The sequence below is a fragment of the Condylura cristata genome, unplaced genomic scaffold, assembly GCF_000260355.1.
Source record: "Condylura cristata isolate star-nosed mole 26May11 unplaced genomic scaffold, ConCri1.0 scaffold00007, whole genome shotgun sequence".
Classification (NCBI taxonomy): domain Eukaryota; kingdom Metazoa; phylum Chordata; class Mammalia; order Eulipotyphla; family Talpidae; genus Condylura; species Condylura cristata.
Genome location: NW_004567108.1, coordinates 61,659,864 through 61,668,864, shown reverse-complemented (window position 1 = coordinate 61,668,864; position 9,001 = coordinate 61,659,864). Strand labels below are relative to the sequence as shown.

General features: G+C 36.2%; 1 pseudogene; it reads left to right on the top strand.

Annotated features, from left to right (window-relative positions):
- Positions 1-1,465: 1,465 nt before the first annotated feature.
- LOC101622947 lies at positions 1,466-6,464 on the top strand (annotated as a pseudogene).
- The last annotated feature ends 2,537 nt before the right edge of the window (positions 6,465-9,001 follow it).

The following is a 9,001-nucleotide window of genomic DNA, read 5'->3' as shown; positions in this document are numbered from 1 at the left end:
GAAAAAATAGATGTAACTTAAAATTCTATATCATTGTCACACATACTTAAAAAAAATAAGGAAATAGAAAGCAGCAAAATTAATTTAAAAAATACAGCACTTGAGAGTCCATGGGAATATGACATAGGATGGAGAGAACAACTCTCCAAAATCCAGCCAGAGAGATGTGAAAGATTATATGTCCTTATGAAAGAGAGAGAAATAAAATTGCTATGATAAAAAAATTCCAAGTACAAGAAGAAAATGCAGAAGGGCAAGTCAAAGTGATATAACAGAACTCATAAAAGCTAATAAAAATATACAGCAAAATCATAAAAACAAATGAATAAGTTCATAAATAAAATTAACGAATAGAAAATAGGAGTTGAAATTTTATATAAGAAAATAACAATTTCAAGAGGTAAAGAACTTATTAGGTGAGATAAAAGCTTCTAAAGAAAACTATGGAAGCAGGATAGAACAAATATAGGATCAACTCAGTGGCCTCAATGATAGTAATATACAAGGAACCCAGATGGGAGAAGAGAAAATATGAAATAAAAGCAATAACAAGTAATTGATGGAGCATTCAATAAAAATTCAACTCCATTAGGAAAGGCAATGTGATGATAATGGCTATCACAGCAAGAAAAGAGAAGGGGAAGGCAGAAAGTTTACACAAAGACATAATAGAAGAAGAGAGCTTTCAAAACTTGAAGACAGAATTAAATATGCAAATCTAAGAATGAAAAGAACACCTGGTTAAATCAATATAATGAGACATACACAAAGACACATAGTGAAATTACCAGAGTTCAAGACAAAGAAGATTTCTTCTTTTTTAACTGAGGTGGGTAATATTGGTTTACAACACCATGTGTGACTCAGAGGTATAGCATTATATCCCCTCTGATGCATATCATCACACCACATCCACCACCAGAGTTACAGGATGTGTCTGTCCCCTTATGGCAAGGGAAGGAACATTTACCAAAGCAGTGGAAATTGGTGCCTTCTTTCTGGCCCCAATTTCCATACTGGCTGGCTTTATGTGAGATTTTGTGGGACTCATTTTCACCTCTGGCTTAGCACTTTTTATTCTGGGAGTTTTCTCAGTATTTGTATGTGCACTTTCTACAATTTTGCTTTTGGCTTGAGAGGAGATAAAGCTATTCTGGTCAAGTGCACTTGGGTGAATGATATGACTAATGGGGCAAGTTCAGCTGTAAGTCAGTGTCTAGGAACCATTTTAGTTTAGTTTATTTCTGTAACAGTGCTTAGCTTGCATATGAACTAGAGTCAAAAAAATGTTCTATTGACATCTTTAATTTATCAGACCTATTTTTCAGTTTGTAGAATTTTGCAAAAAATTAGACAGATGGGATGAGAAAACTTATACACCCCTTTATGTTCCTTCATAAATTAGATTTAGAAAAAGCAGAGACTTCCAGTGGCATAATGAAAGGCAAAGCAGCCATCCCCTCACATGACAGCTATAAAAGGAAGAGACCACCTTATTAAGACTTTGTATTTACCAAGGGAGAATTCCTTTCAAGAGGACAGTGACCCTGCTAGGGCAGTTGCAGAAGCTCCACAGGCTATTCCTACTCCTTGGATGAGTCCAGAAAGTTATCATTCTCATTGTCCAAAAGAACTACAGTGGGATAGGACAGTTCCCTCTTTACCGATTTCCAATGGGTATACCAATGGTTGACCCTAACTTTGACCCAATGATGATGAAATGGATAAGCTGGAACCCTGGAAGAGGTGCTTATTAATAGGATTGAGGGATAGACTGTTTAAGAAGAGTGAGATACTGGAGCTTTAGTAACATGCTAATGAGAATAAGACTGAGATTCTTGAAAGTATTATCAAAACTAATAGTATTTATGCAGACTTGATTTCAAAGGTTCCAAAATATTCTGATGATTAACATGATATCCTCTGTTCAGATTACTTGGTATATAAAGAGGAATCAAGCAAGAAAGAAGGTGCTAGAGTGATGAGCTCTTTCCAGTTGGTGGATATAATCTTTAGAAGTCTAGGCCTGCAAGCATTTTTGAAGAGAGAGAAAACAGGACACGAGTAAGAGGAAAAGAGAACAACAACAACAACAACAACAAAAAAAAATAGAGGAATTGAAACTTTAAAGAAGTGAAATGAGGGAAATTGCTGTTGGTAGGATACATTCCCAGATCAGATGCAAGAAAGGGAAGAAGTAATAAAAAAGTGGGAAGAACAGAAAGGAAACTGATGATAGCACAGAAAGCAGCTCCAGACAGTGGTCACATAAGAGAATGCAGGCAGGGTAGAAAGAAGGAAGAACAAGGAGTAAGGAAAGGAGACAAATGGTAGGCCAGAGTGGGCTCAGATGAAGAACAAGGGACTCAGGAACTCCTCATGTGAAAAACTCACTATGAGAATGCATTTGGAACCCTGGGTAACTCTCACCTTGGGGAAACATTTGATTGATTTTTGGTAGACCCTGGAGCAACCTAACTGAATTTAAATTCTAAATTACTTAGGTCAGCAAAAAGCTGCACTGGTCACTGAGGTAATAGGCCATAACAGAAAGATTCCTTAAAACCTCATTAATATCAATATGGTGACACAAACCTCTAACACAACTTTCTATGCATGGAAGTGTTCAATTCCTCTCATTGACCATGACATCTGGTATATATTTAATGAACAGATTGTTTCACAGCCCAAGATCAGTGACTGTACTTAGAAGCAACCCATTCATATGGTACTCATTTGGATTGTCCACCAAAAGGTGAAGTGCTTATCCTGGAAATCTACCAAAGGGCAGATAATGTCATCTGGGTTTGTGGAACCCTTGGCCATGCCAAAATGAAGATGATGTAACTTTAGAAGTGTGAATTAGAAGCAGACTGAAAGAAGCAGAAATATCTTTTGAAAGAATTGGCCTTCAGAAGAATCCAGCTCATATCACAAAAGATTTTTCAACACACCCACATTTGGCCCTGATGCTCTCCTTACAACAGTCCAAAGATGCCAGTAAAGAAAACACTATAGAAATAATACTATTTAGTTGAAGATTTGAAAGCCATTAATGATCTTGTCCAGGACATACTTCCTACTGTGCCAAGTCCTTTTACCCTATTAACTATCATATTGGGGGATTTGGGCTGGATCCAAATACTGGAAATACTGCATCTCAGCAAATACCTGGGATTGGCTACTCTGTTTTTTAATGACAGGACCCAGAGTCTAAAAACACTACTATTGCTCCACTGCACATCTACATGAGTTTAAGCATTCCTTGACAATTTTGGGGAAAATACTGACTAGGGATCTCAGAAAGTTCCTACTGAAACAGTGCATCCTATAATATGTTGATATCTGCATATACTATGTGCATGATTTTCTAATTGTGGGCCTTCAATATAATTGGGGACAGAAGAATATAAGACTCTGTTTGTTCATTTGTTTGCTTGTTTTCTGATGTAACATTGGCTAACATTATTGTTATTCCCTCCCAAACCTTGGGTATAGTCACTGTCGTACACACCACCAAATCACATGTAGTTCACCACTATCGTCCTTTGTTCTCTCTTGCTATATGTTCTCACTCCTCCCCAAGCCCTTTTACCCTGAATGGTCCAGTTTTACACACAGCTTTCAAAGGATAGTCTTTATAGGACCTTTGTACAAGATCTTACTGGAAAAGTTTTCAGTTTTTTCACCATTGAGAATAATGTTAGCTGTGGGTTTGTTAAACATGGCTTTTATTATGTTAAGAGAAATTTAATTTATCCCCAGTTTTTACACAGTTTTCATCATAAACTGATATAGTAACTTATCAAATGCTTTTTTGGCATCCATTGATTTCATCATGTATTTTCTTTCTTTTTGTTGATGAGGTGAATTATGTTTGTTGCTTTTCAGATCCTGAACCACCTTGTGTCACAGCTGTGAACTGCAGTTGGTCATGGTGTGTGATCCTTTTAATGTATTGTTGGATATGGTATACAAAGATTTTTATTGAGGGTTTTACATTAGGGAAATTGATCTGTAGTTGTTTTCTTTTTTAAAAAATATTTTTGTATGCGTACAGAATTGGGTTACAGGCCAGAGGTGCAGGGGTGGTGAGAGGATTCACCAGAGACAGCATGGGGAGCAGAACAGGCAGATTTACAAAGTATACTGTTGAGGGGAGTGACGGGAATAACAGGAGAGGTCTGCTGTGCCATGTGGTCACTTGCGGGCCCTGGGATCAAACTCTGCACTGAAGCAGTACTGCACTTTAACCCACTAGCCACCAGGGAGGGCCGATCTGTAGTTTGCTTTTTTGTATTTCTTTCTTTTTCCTAATATAGTAATGTTGGTCTCATGAAATATGGGAGGAAGTATCCTTCTTTTTCAGTGTTTTGGAAGAGGGTGAGTATAATTCATCTGTGAATGTTTGTAGAACTCATTTGTGAATCCTTCTGGTCCTTTGTTTTGGGGAATGTTTTGATTACTAAATTAATTTATGTGCTTGAGATAGATTTGTTCAGGATTTCTATTTCTACTCTTTCAGTTTTGGATGGTTAATTATCCTGATGAATTTTTCACCTCTTCTAGGACATTGAAACTATTATATTATAAATGCCTCTAGTATTTTCTAATCCTCTGAATTTTTATAACTTTTGTTGTGATTGTCTCCTCTTCATTTTTGATCCTAATTATTTGATAATTATCCCCATTTCCTTACATCTTCCTTACTGGTTTCCAAACCTATCACCAGAGGTTTGTATATTTTATTTCAAAGAACCAAGTTGGTTTCATTAATGTTTTAGGTTATTTTTTTTCTTGAAATGGGCCTGTATTTCAGTATTAGTTTGGCTCTTGATGTATCCTATATGTTCTGGAAGATGGTGTCTTCATTGTAATTAGTCTCAAGATTTTGGTTTTGCTTTAACCTCATAGTCTTTCAATAAAGTGTTGCTCAATGACCATGTATTAAATATCTTCCCTGAACCCTTTTTGTAATTGATTTCTATTTTAATAAGTTTCCTGGGAAGATGTTCGGTGTGATTTTCATCTTTGTGAAATTATTGATGTTTCTTTTGTGACACAGTATGTGGTCTGTTTTGGAGAATGAATACATGTGCACATGAGAAAAATCTGTAATCCACTTTTTTTTGCATGTAGTGCAGTGGTGTATAAAGTCTCTTAACTTCATGCAATATAATTATTTGGCTAAATCTATTATATACTATTTATTTTCTGTGCAGTTGATATCTTCATGAAGAGTGGTATGCTTGCATAATTTAAAGGGAGTGATAGTCACTTTGAGTGATGATGGTCACTTACAGTGTTCATACCCGGGGACAGACATTTCTTTGTTCCAAGCTCCAAAAGTTGAAGCTCAAGAAATAAACTACAGTGAACTTGATATAGAATTAAAAGAACTTCAAAAGATCATAAGAGATGTTAACAGATCACAAGATGTTTGACCCACAATTGAGAAGGAAGATGACTTGAAAGTTCCTGCCATGGTTTCTCCTAACTTTGATTCAGTTTCAAGGGCAACTGATATTGAAGTGGGAGCTAAGCTTGTCCCTCCCATCACACTGCAGAATCGAGTATCATTGCAAAAAGTCAAACTGTCAGTTTATGTGCAGCCACCATTAGTATTGATGTGTAATCAGTTCCCCTTTGAATTCATGGCACCAGAGATGATCAGAACAGTAGCTTTTTCTGTCTATCTGAAAGAAAGTTATACATCATCTGAAGTGGAAGGAAATGCTGTCGTTTCTTATTCCAGGCCAACAGATCAAAATCCTGATGGTATTCCTTGAGTTATCCAGTGTAAATTTAGACTTCCTCTGAATTTAATATCCCTTCCAGGTCAGCTTTCAAACACTGCAAGCCACAAACTAACAATCAATACTAACAAATCTCGAGTCAGTCTTCTCAGTCTCTTTCCAGGCTTTGCCAATCAGTCAGAAGATGATCAGGTGAATGTAATGGGTTTTCACTTATTAGGAGACTTCCGAGTTACACTTCTCGCTTCCAAAAATCTCTCAATGGTACCACATTCAGAGTGAACAATTGGAAGACCTTTGGCTCCTAACAAAAGAGCTTATTGTCCACCTTCAAGAATATTTTGAAAAACAAGGAATCAAAGATTTTGCATGTTCTTTTTCTGGGTCTATTCCCCTGCAAGAATATTTGAGCTGATAGATCATCATTTTGAGCTGCGCATAAATGGAGAAAAAGTAGAACTTCTGTCTGAAAGAGCTGTACAGTTTCAAGCTATTCAACACTGGTTATTAACAAGGTTTAAAGATAAAACACCTACTCCTCTTCAACATCTGGATGCCTTGCTAGATGGAACTTACAAGCAGAAGTGGTTACAGGAAGGCGATATGTTGTTGGAGAAACAGAAGAAAACTCCTGAGCTTATTATTTTTCACAGAGTAGGAAGCAGTTTTCTCTTTACTCATTCAAAGAGAGAGCCAATCCTTTACTAATATGCAGTTTTATGCTGCTAGCTAGATCTGCTTAAAGTGTACCCTTTAGTCTGATTCTTTAATAAAGTTCTATGATTTGATTTAAACTTAAAAAAAAAAAGTTTCCTGCCACAAATGTGTTTTTCCTAATGTCTGTTTAAGAGTTGATAGTAGTTGCCTAATGTATTTTGATGTTCTCTTATTTGGTGAGTATACATTGATGGGTCTTATGTCTTCTTGATGTATTGTTACCTTCATCATTATATATTGTCCTTTTCTGTCACTTACTACATTTTGAAATGGAAATCTATTTTGTCTGATATAAATATCACTTCCCCTGTTTTCCTTTGGATCCCACTCCTCATTTGGAGGATTATTTTCCAGCCCTTTACATTGATACAATATTTTTGGGAGGTTAGATGAGTTTCCTGGAGACATCAAAAGATTGTTTTCTATTTCTTGATCTAGAAATATATTCCGTGTCTTTTTATTGATGGTGAGTTCAATTCATTTACATTTAGAGTGAATATAAAAGTCTGTTACTGCCATTTGTCTTTAATTTGTCTGGTTCAATTATTTCCTTTTTTATGGTTCTTTGTGAATGTTCCTCTCTTTGGTTTAAATGCAAGAACTCCTTTAAAATTTCCTGGAGTAGTAATCTTAAATTATAAACTCATTTAATTTCCCTTTTTCTGAGAAGGCCTTTATTTTTCCTTCATATCTGAAAGATAGCCTGATAGGATATATTATTCTTGCCTCAGATTTTATTTTTGAATATTTGGAACACATTATTTCATTCTCCCCTTACCCATAGTAATTTTTCATGTAAGTTCAATGTTAACCTGGTATGGGAATCTTTATATGTTATCTGCCTTCTCCCCCTTGCCAGTTTCAATGTTTGCTCCACATTGAACTTTTGGAAATTTCACTACTATATATATATATGTCTTTGTGTAGGTCTCATTTTGTTTAAATATAACTAGGTACCATTAGTTGCCTGGATTTATACATTTAACTCCTCTAGGTTCAAGAAGCTTTCCTCTATCTCTAAAAATACATTCTCAGTTCCTTTCTCTTACTTTCCCACTAGTGTGCCCATTTTTCTTACATTTTCTTACATTTTTTTTTTACTTTGTTTATATCTTTTCCTTGCTACATGGATTCTTTGCTCACTTACATATTGAAGTGCAATTATTCATTCTTCCATTTGGTCTATTCTACTTCTGTAGCTATCTCCTGTATTTTTATCTCCTCTATTTCTTTTTTATATCCTGAACTTCCATTGTTTTCCTTGGGACTTTAATTTAGCTCATGTTTGTTGATTCAATTTCTAAGGGTATTTGTTTTTCTGTATTGTATTTATTTTTATTATTTTTTTATTTTTCATGACAGTTTTAAACTCGTTTCTGATAAGAAGAACATATCTTCTGGGGCCTCCCTTGTGGCACAAGGGGTTAAGGTACAGCACTATGAAGCTTTCAGCAATCATTGCAGCACAAGTTTGATTCCTAGCCAGGTTGCTGACCTCTCCTGTCTTGCCCACTGCTCCCCTCAGCAGTGTATTTCAGTGGACCTGCCTATTTTGCTTCCCACTCTGTCTCTGGTAAATCCTCTCACCACCCTCCCACAACTCTGGCCTGACCCCAGTTCTTTTATGCACAAATAAATAAATATTTAAAAGAAAAAATAAAACACATGTCTTTCATGCCTTTAATGCTGGTTTCTGGAGGTTTGTTCTCTCTTTTTATTATTCCGCCAAGTATTCATATGTCTATTTATTGGGTTTTTCCTTCTCTGTTATTTGTTTTGGGCTGTACTGTTGTTGATGGGGCTTCTGCTTGGTGTAGCTCCTCCACCTATATCAGTCTGACCTTTATCTAAATGGTGTGGGTGCCTGTTGGGGTTTTGTGGGATGATGATTTTACTGGCTCAGTTCTAGTGTCTCCCACTATAGAAGTCTGTGATTCACTATGTTAAGTATGCAGCTGATAAGATTTTACTGGGCTTTGAATGGCCTGACTCAACTCTGGTACTTCCCCTGTGGTGCATAGGGTCTCACAAGACAGAGACAAGGGTCTCTGCCCTTGTAGATTTTAAATCACTTTGCAGAAAGTGATTGTAAGGTGTTACCTTAAGGGACTCAGATACACAAAAGGAGCATACTTGAAATTTGAGGTTAAGAATATAAATAAATGTTCTTGAAGGAAAATGAGTGATTTCAGCTATCAAAGTCCCTGATAAATAAAGACCATTATATGGGGCTTTGGGAAAGTCTGGATTTTATAGAATGTGGACCCCCAATGTGGATGACTAATAACCAACTCCCTATACAAAGGACCCAAAGGGCAGAAACTCCAAACTATTGTTTTGTACTCCAGAATGTCAGTAATTCTTTGATCAAATATAGTGAAAGTTGATTTTTGTACCAGGATTTGGGCTACTAGACCCCAGGAAGCTTTTCTGACTTTATCAGAAATGTGGGACAGTCTCACAAGTGAGACTTGTGAGTGATGATCTAATTATTAGGACCAGAAATCCAGCTTACTACATACTGCTTA